The 16,248-nt window shown below is 34.2% G+C and overlaps 1 long non-coding RNA gene across 2 annotated transcripts in view; it reads right to left on the bottom strand.

Moving 5' to 3' along the window:
• Window positions 1–16,248, bottom strand: part of LOC110393415 — a 31,491-nt gene that overhangs the window by 5,125 nt on the left and 10,118 nt on the right. Inside the window, exons 2-3 of one of the 2 annotated variants that reach the window (XR_002435001.1) lie at window positions 10,915–11,000; window positions 10,710–10,818 (exon numbers count right to left, since the gene is read on the bottom strand). This is a non-coding gene — a long non-coding RNA (uncharacterized LOC110393415). The remainder of the gene's footprint in view (window positions 1–10,709; window positions 10,819–10,914; window positions 11,001–16,248) is intronic. The other variant, XR_002435000.1, reaches the window with a different exon arrangement.

Below are 16,248 nucleotides of genomic sequence, written 5' to 3'. Positions count from 1 at the left end.
ACTAGACCAGGCTGCCCAGAGCCACATCCAGCCTTGCCTTGAATGCCTCCAGGAATGGGGCATCCACAACATCCTTGGCCAACCTGTTTCATATATAATATGTCCATATATAATATATCCATATATGTCCATATATCCATATATAATATATACTTTTCTAGAATATAAACTTGATAAATAAATACCCTGAATTATGAAAAAATATATTTTTCTAGGAAAAAAAGAATCTTATTCATAAAAATGCATTTTACTAGCTTAACTTGAGACATGTGGATAGTCTCACTGATGTGAAATATCACAGTACTCTGACATAAAAGTATGTCCTCCTAATTAATTAAGTTTGAACGTTTTTATGTATTATAGTTGAATAACACACAAGATAAGGAAGACACATTTCTGTCCTTCTGGTATGCTTATGCTTAAATGCATGCTAGGCCATTTTATAAAGGCACAAAAATTGATACGCTCTATCACTGTATTCAATAGACTTCTCGTTTTTCATGTGGACATAGCCTTTCATCTTCATTATCTAACCATGGTAAATTCCACATTTTGAAGAAAAGCATTAAAACATTCAAAACAATTTATCAGTTTGGAAGGAAAAAGTATATTTAAGTGAATGCTAACTCTAAGTCTGTATTGTATCTTTGACAATTATCATCCCTGAAAAATAAATAGTTAGGTAATAATTCTGCTCAGAGTAATGTGCAAACTGTTGTGCATATTGGCATCTCTGTATCTCCACTTTTCCTTGGATTTTCTCCCAGAAGAAAGACATCATACACCTACACTAATCTTGTAACCATATGTCTTAAAACAAATGCTTCACCTTAATTAGAAAAAGAAAAGAACAGGGAAATGAAACACATCTCTAATATTATATTATAATATTATAATATACACATATATAGTAATATAGAATTGCTCTCTGAATTTTGCTAAAATACTGTTGATCATCTTTACAACAAACTAATATATGGATTAATTAAAAAGAAAATGGATGAGAATGATTAGCTATGATCAATTATAAATAAATAATAAATTATAATTACTGGAAATAGTTGTAGCATGAACCAGATTGAGAAAGGAGGACGCACAAAATTTACCTTCAGGGTGATGAGTAGAGGGGCAACAAGGACATCAAGAGCAGAAAGATGTTGCTGACAATTTGGCAAGAAAGGCATACTCTTCTTCAGCCCAAGTTTAGTTTGCTTTGTTTTTACTCTCCACACTAGATTTTAGAGCTTCAGGATGGTACAAATTAGAAATTAAACCACTGAGAGCAACCTACAGTTTCTCTGAAATTTCGTATCATAAATGTATGAGGCTGAGTCGTCATTTCTGCGAATGGGATAAAAATTGCCACATTGCCCTTTTGGATGAAGGATAGTCTTCCCTATCCATCATCTTTGCTTTTTTAACATTAGTTTCACTTGCACACTATTTCAAGTTATCTCTTAGGCAGACAGACTGCTAGTATTATTCTTTAATATTTTATTTTTACCATTTAATCCCTGACTGGACAAGCATTTGGTACTTGGAAAATAAAGAGACATGGGAGCTTCAGATTAACAGTGACACACTAGCAATTTTATTAGCAAATGTTATTAACAAATTACTAGAACACACCAATATTGTGCTTCAATTGTGTATGTCTTAACCTTGCTTTTTTTTTTTTTTTTTTTTTTTGCTTTTGTTTTCCAGGTTACTGGCGCATGTTGTTTTCCTCATACTTCTAAATTCATTTCCAGTTCTTAAATTAATGATGCATTTGCTGAATGATTGTAGTCTGCAACAATCGGTTTGAAACGTAAGTGATCAACGCCTTTTTCTCTGTTCAGATCTGTGTGATGGTACAGAAGCAACCAGTGGGTGTCACATAACTACAAATCAGCAGATGTTAGTGCAATATGGGGTAATGCCAGAAAAGTTTTGGCTTAAACTCTGCCTTGATCTTCCATTTCTGGTCAGGAGCTGCTCGAAATCATCTGACCTCCATCATGATGGTTTTGGGTTTTGTCCCAGAATTCATCTTCTACCCAAAAGAACAGCCCAGCACCACCCCATGTTTCCTTACTCTGACAGGATAAACCTTACATTACCAGGTTCTCTTTCATCTGAACAAATGTACATATAGACTTTAATGACATCATAAAGACTTCAATAAGATGAACTACTTTAGACTTATAGGCATTTGTGGTGAATAACTCACAAGAGAGAGAGAGAGAGAGAGGAGGTGATGACAGAAGTCAATTTAAGTCATGTCTAAGAATCATACAAGATAAGCAGAATGTCACTGCAATCCTCATGAAGCATGCTAAAGGACCAATTATTTTACAAAAGACAGAATTCCTGTTGAAACTTTTTGTGAAAGGATTTTTTGCAATTATTCCTCTCCTAGACAGCATAGTATCATACTATCACTCAATGTCCTCCCTTCACACTTACAAATAAATAATAATCTTAAAATATATGTTTTCAGTATGATAAGGTTTATTGCACAGTGGAGAGTAGCAAGTTTTGTAATCAGAAGAATATTTATTTTGGAATAGCAAATGTTATTTCCATCATTATTCTGCACTGAACATGATCCCCATGTTTTAACTATCATTCCCTTTTCATACTGGCCACCTTCAGGTAAGAGCAGCACAGCTTCCTCTCTTTTCTTTCTGGATTCTAACCTCTATAAATGCATAAACATTTTCCACATTGTTTGCTCAGATGATAAAAGAAAACAAGTAAACCAGGTGTTATTGGCTTACAGAGTCAATACATCATTATTCACAGAAGAAATATCTATAGATTCTTTAGGTATGATCTCACATGGTTATTGAAGTCCAGGATTTATCAGATGATTTTGGATTTTTCTAGCATTTACATATTTGTCAAAACATTCAATTTCCTCTCAGCCAAAAATCTTTATAATCACATCGGAAGTAACAATACAACTGAAGTACCATAAAGCTTTATAAATTTTCATTGTGGCATTGCGGCATTGCGGTATAAATACTATAACAGCTTTGCCCATTAAATGTTATGTGATAAACAGAAGTAGAGAAAAGTTCACAATTTTTTAATATGTATTTCCAGCAAAATTTTGAAGCTGATATAATGTGACATTCTTCTCAACAGTTATTAGAAATTCTTAGCACTGAGACTTCTTTACAAAAAGTGTGTGCAAAAACAATCTGATGTATTTCTTTTCTTACCAAATTATCTCCAACAGTTTGACTTATGGCAGCTGACCACAAATTTTCTCAGCCTACCACAGTTATGAAGCAGAACACATAAAGCTTAAACTTCAAATACATTTTGTTCTTAAGTGTAACTGACCCAGCACAGAAACTGCATGATTTATGAAGTCAGAATGAAAGAATGAAATTGTACAGATTACCTAAGAAACAACCGAAGTCTATAACTACTTAGAAAGTATAAAAAGAATAAATTATATATATATCAGTGATTTAGGGAGAAGCATCAGCAGAATGGACAGAACTCAGAAAAAGAGAAAGAGTTATTAGGAGAAGATTACTTGCCTGCAGTTCTATTAGTTTCCACAATGGTGGTCGAAATCTTATTGTTTGAATCATTTTCAGCTAGCTTGCAAAAGTCACCATAAAATAGAACCATATACTGGCAGGAAGATGGACTGACCACACAAGTTAATATGCCTTTTCTATCTCTACATTTCTATGAATATCACAGTCAATTGGAATTGCACTGGGAAATCTAAGACTGCTGATATGGAAAATATCAAAACAATGCCTTATATTTTAAGGCATCAATCTATAGTACTAGAATACAACTAAATCTTTAGTATTTGTTATTTAGAATCCTTCGATTCATGAGAAAAATATACAGAGCTTTTATAAAGTATATATTAAGAAAAAAAAGTGAATTAATCATTCTAAGATTTCCACTGGAATTAAAAACAGTCCAAAATTCTTGTATCATTCCCTGAGAAATTTATTAATTCACTTAACATTCAAATAAAAAATATACGTAAATATTGAAATAATACTAGGAAGGTGCACATAGTTTACGTCTTCCAACAATTTGTGTGCTTTTGTCTGTTCTAGGACAGCAGCACAGGCTCTTCTCTGAATTCAGTTGTGAGTCTACTTATACCAGTGTCATTTATAGCATACTGGTGGCAGCTGGTAAGCAAGACATGGACTTGACTGAGGTTTGTATTTGCTGCCCTGAATAGACCATTCTGTGAAAGAGAGACCAGTTATAGTTGTGCACCACTGGGAATGTTGGATCATGAGATGTTCCCACAGTAAGCAGAGGTTCTGAGAAGATAACTGAGAGAATGTACACAAAAGCACTCCAGTACACATGAAGCGATGCAAAAACTGACAGCCATCAGTGGCAAAATTAACTCTCATTCAACCCTGAGGAACACTCCAGCAGCTTTTAAACTGTGACACAAACATCACCAGTGGCATATGAACAATGATAAAATTAAAAGGGTGAAGTAGGAAGCTGTAGGGATAAAAAAAAAATGATAAAACTTTTATCCTGGGTGTTTGAAAGTTGTGATGCAGTAGCTATTAAAGAGGGAAAGCTGTAGGAAAAGTGGATGTCTTGTGAAACATTTCTGGAGGCAGAGGATAAATTCTCATCTGTTATGTACTGGCATTAGAGAAGTTCATCTCAGAATTGGGATTTTGTATAAATTTCATTTTATCTTCACATTTAATAAGTCTGTGCTCAGAGGTAAGAGTTAACATTGATAGAATAAATGCCTGCATGACTTTATCATTAGGCTTAACACAAAGACTTTGGACAGCACCTTTAAAATTGAACATGACAACAAATATTGCTGCCGTTGTGTTTTCTTGTCGTGCAGTCTCACTGCATATACACTGTTAAGCTGGACAATATGTATATAAAAAGAAGAAAAAGTAACGTATTTTTGGCTACTTCTCATAAATGTTCAATTTGCAACTCAAGTACGAACAGTGGTTTCAAAAATATTTTTGGATGTGATTTATATTTGAATAAGTCAGTGTTTAAGGATTACTTAAGATCTGCTATGCTATTCCTTCAGCATTTTTCTCTGCAGAGGGAATGTTCTGACACTGGAACAATACAGAGAAAAATACGCGCACAAATTATGAACAAGATCTGCCATTCTATATTGACATAAAAAAAAGCATTTCCCAGAAGCCTGAAACCTAGAAAATGCATTAAGGGTTATCCTGCACATCAACTGGAAGTAAGTACATAAATATTTTGTGACTTACTGGAGTGAAAAGCAGACTGCAATGTTTTAAATGAATTTACTGTTGATCGCACCTTGCATCAACACTATAATAGAAAGATCTGAACAACTCACAGATGGTTATTTGCAACACGAACAGAGATCCAAAGCCTCACCATACCGAACTTCAGAACATCATTTTTATGATTAATGTCTGTAAAATATACACTGAAATTACAGTCCTGAAAGGTATTTACCAAAGCTCCTTAAATTTCACAGAATGGTCAATTAAAAACTAGTGTAAATCTTTAACATGCTGCTGGGTTTTTGAATGTCATGTTCTGTACTGGAGAGAAACTGCCCCTGCATTTAAAGTAATAGGGTAAATAGGACATTGCTAGGTGATCCTTTCCAGCACTGCTTTCTATGATTTCCATTTTTCTATGCAGATGGAAAAGTCTTGCCTCATTTTCAGTCCATGTTCCAAGGGCATTTAGGCACTAAATCATGGAAGCTTACTTTGAGGAGGAACTTGGTCTGAGAACAGTTCTTTGTGGTGTGTGAAGGGAGAAAGAAGATAAGAAGCGGCAGTACTGACTGACTGGAACAGACAGCTTCACTTTGAAAATCATTGAAAATTCCCCAGTTCTCAGATCAAAATGTATTTCCTTTTTTCAAAATTATGCTTTTCTTGTTGTAAAGTTCTTTGGTCTATTTTACAAGTTTTATTATTTTTAAATTGTAGGCTTTTTTTTTTTTTAAGAAATCATGGATAATAACAGATAATAACAGAGAAAATCACACTTTCAACTCAGAAGCATGGTGAATAGTTATGTGAATTCTGTATAATTTATTAAGGGCCTCTAAAATTTACAAGAAAATTATTCCTATTTAGCTCACCAAAGTAATATAGGTGATATAAGGAGTTACAGTCTGTGAGAAGTTAAGAAGCATCTACAAGTTGATGCAAAGTCCACTAAGATAAACAGAAAACTTTCCATCTGTTTGCTATGCTGGGTACTGACAAAAAACTGGTAAAAGGTCATACAATATAGATGGATGCATGCATTCAGAGTTGATAGAAATAAATGAAAATGGTAGGTTGTTGTTATATCTCTTTCTCTCTATACATGGCACTATAAAGGCAATGGAAAGGTCCTCAGATCTGAAGGCAAGATCAGAGAGCAATGACTGCACCATTTGAATGCAGTCAACCTCAATCAGAGCTCCTTGCAGATAAATAAGTATACAAGATATGCAGGCAACTGTGCTAGAAGGACTTATTTGGCCTATCCTGTAAAAGAAATAGATATGAAAGACAGAAAATTAAAACAAAACAACAACAAACACACAAAAAAACCCTAAGTTCTGAAATATTCTTATACTTTTAGGCCATATATCCCAAGCCACAAGATATATCGTGAGGTAATAAGGGAAGCCGTTGTATTCTGTGAGATCCAGTATTTGATATCCATATTACTAAAGTTAGCTGAAATCCTGGTAAAAGCAAAACTGTTACCTGATGGTGCACTGTTTGGATAAGGCAAAAAGAAAGTGGTCACAATACCAAAAGAAAGTGAACTGCGAGCTCCAGATGGTTGTGAGCCTGTGCTATGTCAGGCTGTTCCATACAGTGACCAAAAGCATTTCAATTTCATCACTCTCATGCTTCTGGATTACAAATTTTTGAAATTATTATTCACTCACTACAGCTAGAAATTGATAATTTTGGTGTGAATCTTATACTTTGTGAGTACTTCATGGAAAAATATTCTTTTTTTTCTGACATTGTGTATTGCTCCCCTAAATATGAATTATTCACTGTTAATATAGAAACCTTGACTTGATAGAGCTATTGCAACCATACACAGTATTGCTATTGTTAGTAATAAAGCCATAAACTTTGTGCTGAATTTGCAAGGCCTCAAGACTAGTTTAGTCAGGTCTGCTCCATCTTAACTCCTCTGAGCTGCCTGCCACTTTTTTCTACTTGGCTTAGCTGTAACAGCAATGTCTCTAATTGATCTATGTCCAGTTGTTTTCTTTTTATTTATCCTTGTGTGATACAGGCAAGGCTTTAGATAGGTAGAAGTAGAAACAGTTATTCTACGTAAAAAGAGATAGGACTCTAGCACATGACACAGCATGGAGAAATACAGGCCTGGTGGCACTCAAGGAGACACAGGATACAGATTAGAAGAGTTCAGGTATAGGGTGGGGCACAAGCTTGACACTGGAGACCCCACAGCTATAAGCAAGTCAAATGATCAATTAAAGGCATCATATACAATGAATTCAGGTGTGGTGTGGAGCTGCAGATCAATGAAAAATAAACAAAGGTATATTAGCAGATGTCTAAAAGTAACCCCAATAAGATCCTAGAGGAAGAAGACATCAACATGAAGAACAGGGTCCTCTCCGTGAAGGACTCCAGCTACTAACAGTTCACCATAACAATACCAGCCAGACTGAAACCATCAACCACACGGTTAGGGAAAGGTGAGCTTAAAAACAGGAAATGGGGCAGGAACTAAGTACATTTGTATCAATTTTCCCTACATTATTCTTCTTTTTCTGTAACAATTAGTGATGTACTAATTATGACTACACTTTTAAGACTTCTGTTACACTAACATAATATTTTTCACTTTATTTGTATATAAGGTATGCTTCTACTTTGCCCATAAACAAGATTTTGAGTATACTACTGTATTACCTCAGGGTATTTCAAATGAGTCACCAATTACGGACCTTAATCATGTTCTACAAAAGTAAAGGATGCAGTCATTCCAAATTGCTTTCTTGTATGCCTTCACAATCTGTTGCCTATTATGATCTAGTCTAGTTTTGGGAATCAGCTTATCAACGCAGATACTTTTTCTCCCAGAGGATGAAAAAATACTCTGACAAGTTTGGAAGAGGAATGAGAGAAACACCAAGGGAGAGAAACAAGGAGGTCAGGCTATATTTTTCTCAGGATTTCTGGAGAATTAGAATTTATGGAGCAGAGAAAACAGATGTTAAGAGAATAGAAAGGGGTTTGGAAAATATACAGTTTCCTAGAGGAAACAAACAAACAAACAAACAAAAAAAAAAGAGGGAAAATCAGCCAACAAATAAAACAATGAAAAAAAAAAAGATTTGAAAGGAAAAATGTTCTACCATGAAGTAGAGCAAACTAACCAGGGAACTTGTAGGAAGACAGGCTGTGTATGCAATGTCAAATTGTGTGTCTAGGGTCTGGGCTAGTGGTGGTTCATGTCTATTTAACTATTTGCACATCCTCACTAACACTTGAGCTTGGGCCAATTAGCTCAGACAACAAGCAAAAACATTTCAGGGAACAGAAAGAAAAAACATTGTTCTCAGGAGGTAGCATGGATGAGGCTGCCCTACTTGGACGACAATGGGGAGAGAAAAGTGAAACTGGGGCATGGGAAAGCAGGCTGTGCTTTGTCATGTAGCTCCCTGGACAGAGAAGCAGCTTAGATATATTTTGTGTACTAGCACAGATACAGTCTCTCATGCCAACTGAGACTACTGAGAAGGAAAATAAAAAAATTTTGTTTTGCATTTTGTTCTTCGGAAGGACTGATGCAATAATGGGATGCACAGCATAATGGCTATTTAAGAAGAAACCTGGGAAGACTGGTATACCACTGTGGTTTGCAGAATGTAAAATTCAGCAAAGGGTGAGCAGTAGTTAGCACAAAACTAGGAGCTGATACTATTGGTTTCAATGATGCAAGATTTGTTTATATGACCAGAGCAAGTCAAAGTTATCACAAGTGGTCTTTTTAAGGAGGATAGATAGTCATCGGGCACAATTAGATTGGCAGCTGTGTAGCTTGGAAGTATATGTACCAAAACCCTGATTTTTATTTTTCCTGTGAACAATTTTCACAGAACATGATATTCATGTAGTCTGAAAACCACAGTATAACTTCAAGAGAATCAAGTTCCAGTTTAATATACTGTAACAAGAACACTATGCATATCTGTCAGGCCTTTTATAATATGAGTGATGACTTACTTACTATAGAAGCTGATGAAGTACAGAAAACTACTTTTAAAATCACTGCTTTTCTTTTCCAAAATGATAACTTGAAAAAATAAAATGAAATGCTGAGCATCTAAATCGAGCTTTATGTTTTCTTTAACCTTTATTTTTCATTAGAATCTGTATTGCTGAAGCAGTGACCATTTTATTTCATCAAACAGCCAATTTTAAACAATCCCAAATCTTTTAGGTTAAATTTTTATTTCTAAAATGATTCAAACATATTATCTTTGGAGAAAACATACAAAATAAAAATCCTGAAGGACAGCATTGTATATCAGGTTACAAGCAGTAATCACTAGTATCTCACTAACATCACAAATGATGTCATGCTATGAATCCTATTCTAAATAGAATGAAAGCTACAGTCTCATACTGCAGTAGGTAAGGAGGCAGGGGATTTTGTTTTTATGAAAAGCTAATATCTCAGTGTTACAGTGCAGGGGTAATTCTATAAAGTGCCTTCTTTTATTTTTATCAATCAAGACAAACATTTCAGACTGAAAGAAAACATTTAAATCATTTTATTTGAGACAATTTTTTATATTTGACTTAGAGTTTAAAATACCTCAAGTATTAAAATAAGCAACTGTAAAAAACATGGAATTTTTCATTTTGTGTTCTCAAATTGAGACACAATTCTATCTGTGCAATTAGATATCTGAAAATATCATTTAAAGCTGGCAGGGAATTTTTCATGGAACCAAAGCAGAGTTTGAACACAAAATAAAAAAAATATTGAAAATGGCAGATATTCTCCTCCTGCTGAGATTGAATTTATTTCCAGATTAAAGAAAAAAATTCCAAACCCAAACTAAAAAACACCTCTAGACTGTTCTGACCTGACAACATCTATTTTAAGTTGCAAATTAGAATGCTATTTTTCATATTGAAAGTGCAAACAAGAACTACTTCTTACATATGAACAGGGGATTGGCGTGTGAAATAGACCAGGGTACTGAATGTACTAGGCATATATATAACTACATATTTTATTGCACAGATTGAAACAAAAAAGGAGATGAAACTCTTCAACTGTATTTAAAACATGTCTGCAAAGGGTAGCTCTGTAAATATTTATCCTTTCATGGCCATTAGATGGCAAAACTAATTTTGTGCCATGCATGCCAGTCTCGCAATGCAAAAATGTTTCAAATATAGCTTAACTAACAGTTGAGCACCACAGAAGAGCTCTCCTGCCTGTTTAATTTTCCTGCAATATCAAGACAGAGGTAGAATAAAAGATTCTGCATGAAAGTTCTCCACAAAACAAATCCTGTAAGTGTTAAGCATAGCAGGCATACGTGAGACCATTAAGAGTGATAGAATACATGGGCAGAAATGGACCATCAGAGTGGGCTGACTTCAAAGTTCAAGTACAAGCTCTGAAAGTACTCGGTGTGTAGGGTTTAGCAGATTAGAGAGCTATCACATGCTGACCTGAATGTTTTGTCTCTGGTTCCAGAGTTCCAGGTTGGTGGTGGTTCCATGGATTCCCATGACAAGGAAGGAGTTTGTAGTCTTCTGGGGTTCGTTTCCATCTTGAGTACTTTAGAACAAATGCACATTTAGAATCAGCAAATTACAAGTGGTATTTTTGCGTTCCTGTAATTGTGAGTAATCCCACAAGAGTAAATATACTTACCATAAATAAGTTTCATACTGGGCTCCTTGTTTTTATTTTTTTCCTCCTATTTGATGTTGCCTTTTTGTTTTTTTTTCCAGAGAGTACTGAGAAAATATGCATAAATAATTTGATTTTTATGAACAATATTGTTTTCAGAAAATAATATCTTGCTATGAAACTAGATACAAAAACTTTCACCTGCAGACTTAGATTTTCAATTTGGTTTTGCTTGCCATAGTTTTATATCATAATACAGTGTAATATCCATTATTCTATCAGTGGTACTAGCTACAAAAAGATTTTTTACATCAGAGAGTACAAAAAGATTTTTGGTTGGCATCTGAAACCAAATGTCAGATTAAAGTAATGCATTAAAATTGTTCTTTTGTTAACATAATTCCCTCCAGTTTAATGAAAAACATAATGTTTCTTAATTCTAAACCCAAGGCTTAATATCTGTTTGTGAAAATGAAAATCAAAGTTAGAGAAGACATACTTCACAGAATTCATATGAGATTTCCAGAGACTAATATAAGCTTCTTCATTGTACTAGCAATTTAAATAGCCGAATTTGTAACTGTATGGGTTTTATTGCCTCTGATAGCTACATTTTTATTTCAGAAACTTTATTTTATGCAAATGTGGGTTAATTTCTTTTGTAATAATTTGAGGAAGCTGTCTGTAGATCAACAACATAGGAATAAAAATTAAGGTCAAAATTAAACATTAAAATGAGTTTAATATGCTGATAGAATGCTGATCCTAAAGCACAACTAAAACTAATGAATCTAAGTTCTCACTGAAGATAACTTCCAGATTAATTTATTTTGTGTATTATAAATACCAACAATATCAACACTTTCCACCTCTCAGAAAGCTTTGTATGAAGAAAAAAACACAACAGAGATCACTTCCAGTCTGAGAATCCTAACATGAAATTTAAGCTGTTTCATTTTTTAAACCTGTATGTTATGTACAATATTCCTACAGACTGAAATGCATGCCACACCTTGAAAGGCTGACTTTCCCTAAAAACATATGTATGTTCAAGGCTCAACCATAATGTCAAAGCATTCTCATTATTTTCTTTCCTGATAGGATCTTTGTAACGTATTCTGGTCATTACATAAAAAGATCACCGTAATATTTGATATGAATTAGTACATAATGTGACACTCCATAAATTGTCAATGATAAGTTGACATTCCTAAATGCCAATTATGTTGAAATGTTGTCTCATGTACTATTTCAACATCACTGAATATGAAAGTGAAAAGGAGAAATGAAATTCAGGTAGAGTTCTTTATAATTAGGTGCTCTATTTTGCTAAATTGACCTAAAGGAAATTAAGATATGTGCAAAACATACGAAGAGCACAAGTCAAATAACTCATACCAAGAATGACCAGAAAAAAACAAAACATAATTATCCATCTTCACATTCAAATCCAATGGCAGTCTTGAGGATAAATAACAGGAAATGCAACTGAAATAATAGGAACAACATCTCAAATGAAAAGTCAGACACTCCAGGCATTGGTGTCATTAATTATTCTTTTGTTCTCTAGGAACAAAAGCCTACTCTGACTCCAGATATTTCAGTGTTTATTTGATGCATCTTTCGTATGGATGCTGGAAATATAGATTCTAGTCTGACACTTGTAATAATGATCAATGTAACAGAATAATAATAAAAAAAAAACGTAAAACAAATACTGATTTATTATGAATGGTGCAGACATTTTTGGTTTCATTTGGAGTACAATTTGTACACACATACATAGATTTTAAAAAATATTTTATTAAAAACAATTTTCTATCTGTTCTTTCTTTATTTTTCAAAGCTATCCTAAAACTAAGTTATTGTCATCTGAGGTTCTCAGGTGTTTATTTATATGAAGATGAGTTTTATTCCAGACTTACATGCATGTATTGCTAAGATGCTGAAACTTGGATTAATTAGTTTATTTGGAGACACTTTTTATTTTGTTTGTACACCTTGGCTTATTCCATAAGTTGTCCAGTAAAATTTTCTTTTAGAACTGAGAAACAGCTGGCCCCAAATGTTCCTTGTTACAGAATCTCAAAATTATATATAAAATTTACACTGTCATTAAATTGTAAAACCCAAAGGCTCATGCTTTAATTCTCAAACTATCCAAAAAGTGGTTAACATTAATGGCAGTTTTGCAGCTTAATCCCCTAATCAGCTTTGGACATCTAAATCCAGAAGTCACACTGACAAAATAAATTAAGCAACAACCATTTCATTTTCTAAATCCCAGAGAAAAGCTTAAGAAATGGGAAAATGGAACTAAAGAGCACTCTTATACCTGAAGCTTAGCAGAGCAGAGACCAGATGGAGCAGCACGCTATGGCTGCTGTGTCACATCACTTCACTGAGGCATCATGATGATGAACCCTAGTTGCCTGGCCCAAGTGGCAGAAAGTATCTGAAGCCTAGCAAGGAGTATTGCCCTTGTTCCTGTATGGGTTTATGCTGGAAATGGAAATCAGGCATACACAGTCTGTCATTAAAAATATTCTGCTGTTAGGTTGCTGTTTCTTTTAAAAAAAAAAACCTTCACAGCCCGTCTGCCACACCTGGTCTCAGCTGCCACCATATTTTGTCCTCAGCTTTTTGACTGTAAGGTTCTAATGTATTATAAACTCAAGGAGAACAGGAAAAATGTCAGTGTATCTTAATTATACCACATGTCCAAGTTGCCAAAATTATACTGGTTGTTACCAAGAACAGTAAAGTGCATTACTTTAGTCTGGAATGTTTTATGGGTTGTTTCTGTCAATATCTATTATGTTTAGCATTCAAGTTAGAACCACAGCTTATTGTCATTGTTACTGACCACTAATATGGTATATTTTAGGTATGATAATTATCTATGATTAGTAATTTTGTCACCAAAATAAGCATAACTGTAGCATAACTGAGTAATCATCTGATGTTACTGTATCTGATACAATAAAATAATAACTGCAGTGAGACTGCAAAGGAACTGCTTAAAGCCATTTCCCTTTCTCAGACTTGGAATCCTCATTCTTGCTATCCTGTATCTTAAATTTGGTGCTCCCATTCCATATAAACCTCAAGATACAGATGATTCTGTGAGGAGTTTCTGTATCCTTCAGTCCCAAGGGGTTATTTTTGCAGCATCCCTACGGCAATTTGCCTCCAATTCTGACATGACAGCAAACCTTTGCTGACAGAATCAAGAAAGTTGCTTAGGCAACACCTCTTCTAGCCATTAGGGATTCTAATGCAACTCATTTACTTTGAGAAAAGGCTTTGGAATTACAGTATGTATTGTGGTTATTTTTCTAATCTAAAGTACGGTAGAATAAAAACATGATTTTGAGTGTCAGGCTTCACTTTTGTGTTTAATGACATTATATGTGATAAATCTGTGCAGATCCCTTCATTCAGTGGATTTATATGTATGGTCTCAACAACATGGGCTTGTAAGCATCATGCTTAGCTCTGAATATTTGTTCATTCATTCATTCAGTTCTGAATACTACATCCTAAAGAAAAAAAATTAGCTATGCAGAAAACTGCACTTTTCTGCTCTGGATCTGCTTTAGTTATCTACCTACAAATAGACAGTCTGTAAAATAAGAATTAGACAGCGTGGGACACGTATGTACATAAGCATAAGAAAGTGAAGAAGAAATGTTCACAGTACAGGTCCGGGGTTTGCATATAGCTTTCTGCTAAAGTGTATCTTCAGAATCAATGATAAAGTGTAAATATTTGCTACAGCCATATCTATTGAGCTTCATTAGACTGTTAAAGTAGCATTGAGCTATCTATGTATATATTATATAAACATGTTACAGACAAATAAAACCTAGCGTGTAACAAAAGGATTTATTACCTCAGTCAGCTGAACATATTGAGAAAGCACATACAAGGAAAATAATGGCTTCCTAATTTCTTTAGCATGCCTTGTAAGTAGAGAGATGAAGAAGAAAAAATATATCAATGAGATACAGAAGAAATGTTTCAACAGGATACAGATAAATAATAGAGGTCATGGTACTTCTTGCTGTGTGACTATCCATTCTTTGTAATGAGCCTTTGGAGAGAAGATCTTTTTATTTTAGTCTCCACAAAATATTGCTGTCAAAACCCATCAGTCTCAGTGACTCTTCACCTCTTTCAGTGAAAAATTCTAATTTATTGCCTTCACCTTTGAAAAACTACCTGGCTATCATCTTTCTCATAATTAATTTTCTATTCATATATATTTTTTTCATTAACATCTTTTTCTACTTTTGTTAGATACTCTCTTCCTGTTACTCGTAGCTGTTTCTTAATGTCAGAAAATGTCTTGCAGGCTGACCTCCTTTCTATATTGCAGAAAATCATGAATCAAGCCGCTGCCTCAATGTTAGACCAGATCACTTATCCTTGTCATGGCTGCTCTCCCTGCTTTTTTATTCAAAATCCTCTTCAACACCACCTCTTAACACCATACAGTTAGTCCTCACTCCTACTCCGAGCTCATTAGAACTGCAAACTACATCAAGAAGAAATCAGAAAATAAAATAAAATAATGGACAATATGTTGTTCTTTGTGTTGGTGAACACAAATCATGAGATGCTGAATTACCGAGCACCTTCACATCATGTTATCAAATATGGTACATTATGAACAAAAAACTTGATGATCTTGATCTTAGTTTTAGTATAGCAAATTCAAAACACAGAAATGGACAAATATCTAAATATTTCCAGTGTGTATTGATTTTATGAGCTCTGAATGGAAGTTCACATAACATGAGACTTTAAAGCTTTATAACTTCCCTTTCAAGTGATGCCTAAAGAAGTTTTATAAAATGTGATCCCAAACTAAATCCAAAATGGAGATTTTCTTTACAAATTTGACATTGAATAGTAGACTTTGAACATATATGGAAATCCATTCTTGAGGCTAAATCAGATTTCAAAGTGGTTTTTTTTTTGTTCTGTGATTTTCTCTATTTTTTTTTTTTTGCAGAAAAAAAGTCGTCTTGAAGAATTCAGTTGAATCAACAGCAAATCCATTTACAGACTTGAAACCTCATAGACTCTAAACACAGCTGTAACCGTAGTCTGATGAAGATAAATTACCACTTTTTCCTCAGCCTAAAGACAACTTATTGTGTTTGCATTAGGAAATACATAGGTTTACCTATTAACTCTCTAGCACCACAACCTCTAACACAGGCTCAGTTGAATTATACACAATGGGGTAACTCAGTTTAATCATCTTTCCTGACTTGAATTCTTTTTCCTGAGTGTACAGTAGTTAGCACAGACTATTATCTCAACTGCTGAAAATAAAAGGACACA

The sequence above is a fragment of the Numida meleagris genome, chromosome 2 (genome assembly GCF_002078875.1).
Source record: "Numida meleagris isolate 19003 breed g44 Domestic line chromosome 2, NumMel1.0, whole genome shotgun sequence".
NCBI lineage: Eukaryota > Metazoa > Chordata > Aves > Galliformes > Numididae > Numida > Numida meleagris.
Note: the sequence above shows the minus strand (reverse complement) of the source record. Positions and strands in the feature narration are given on the sequence as shown.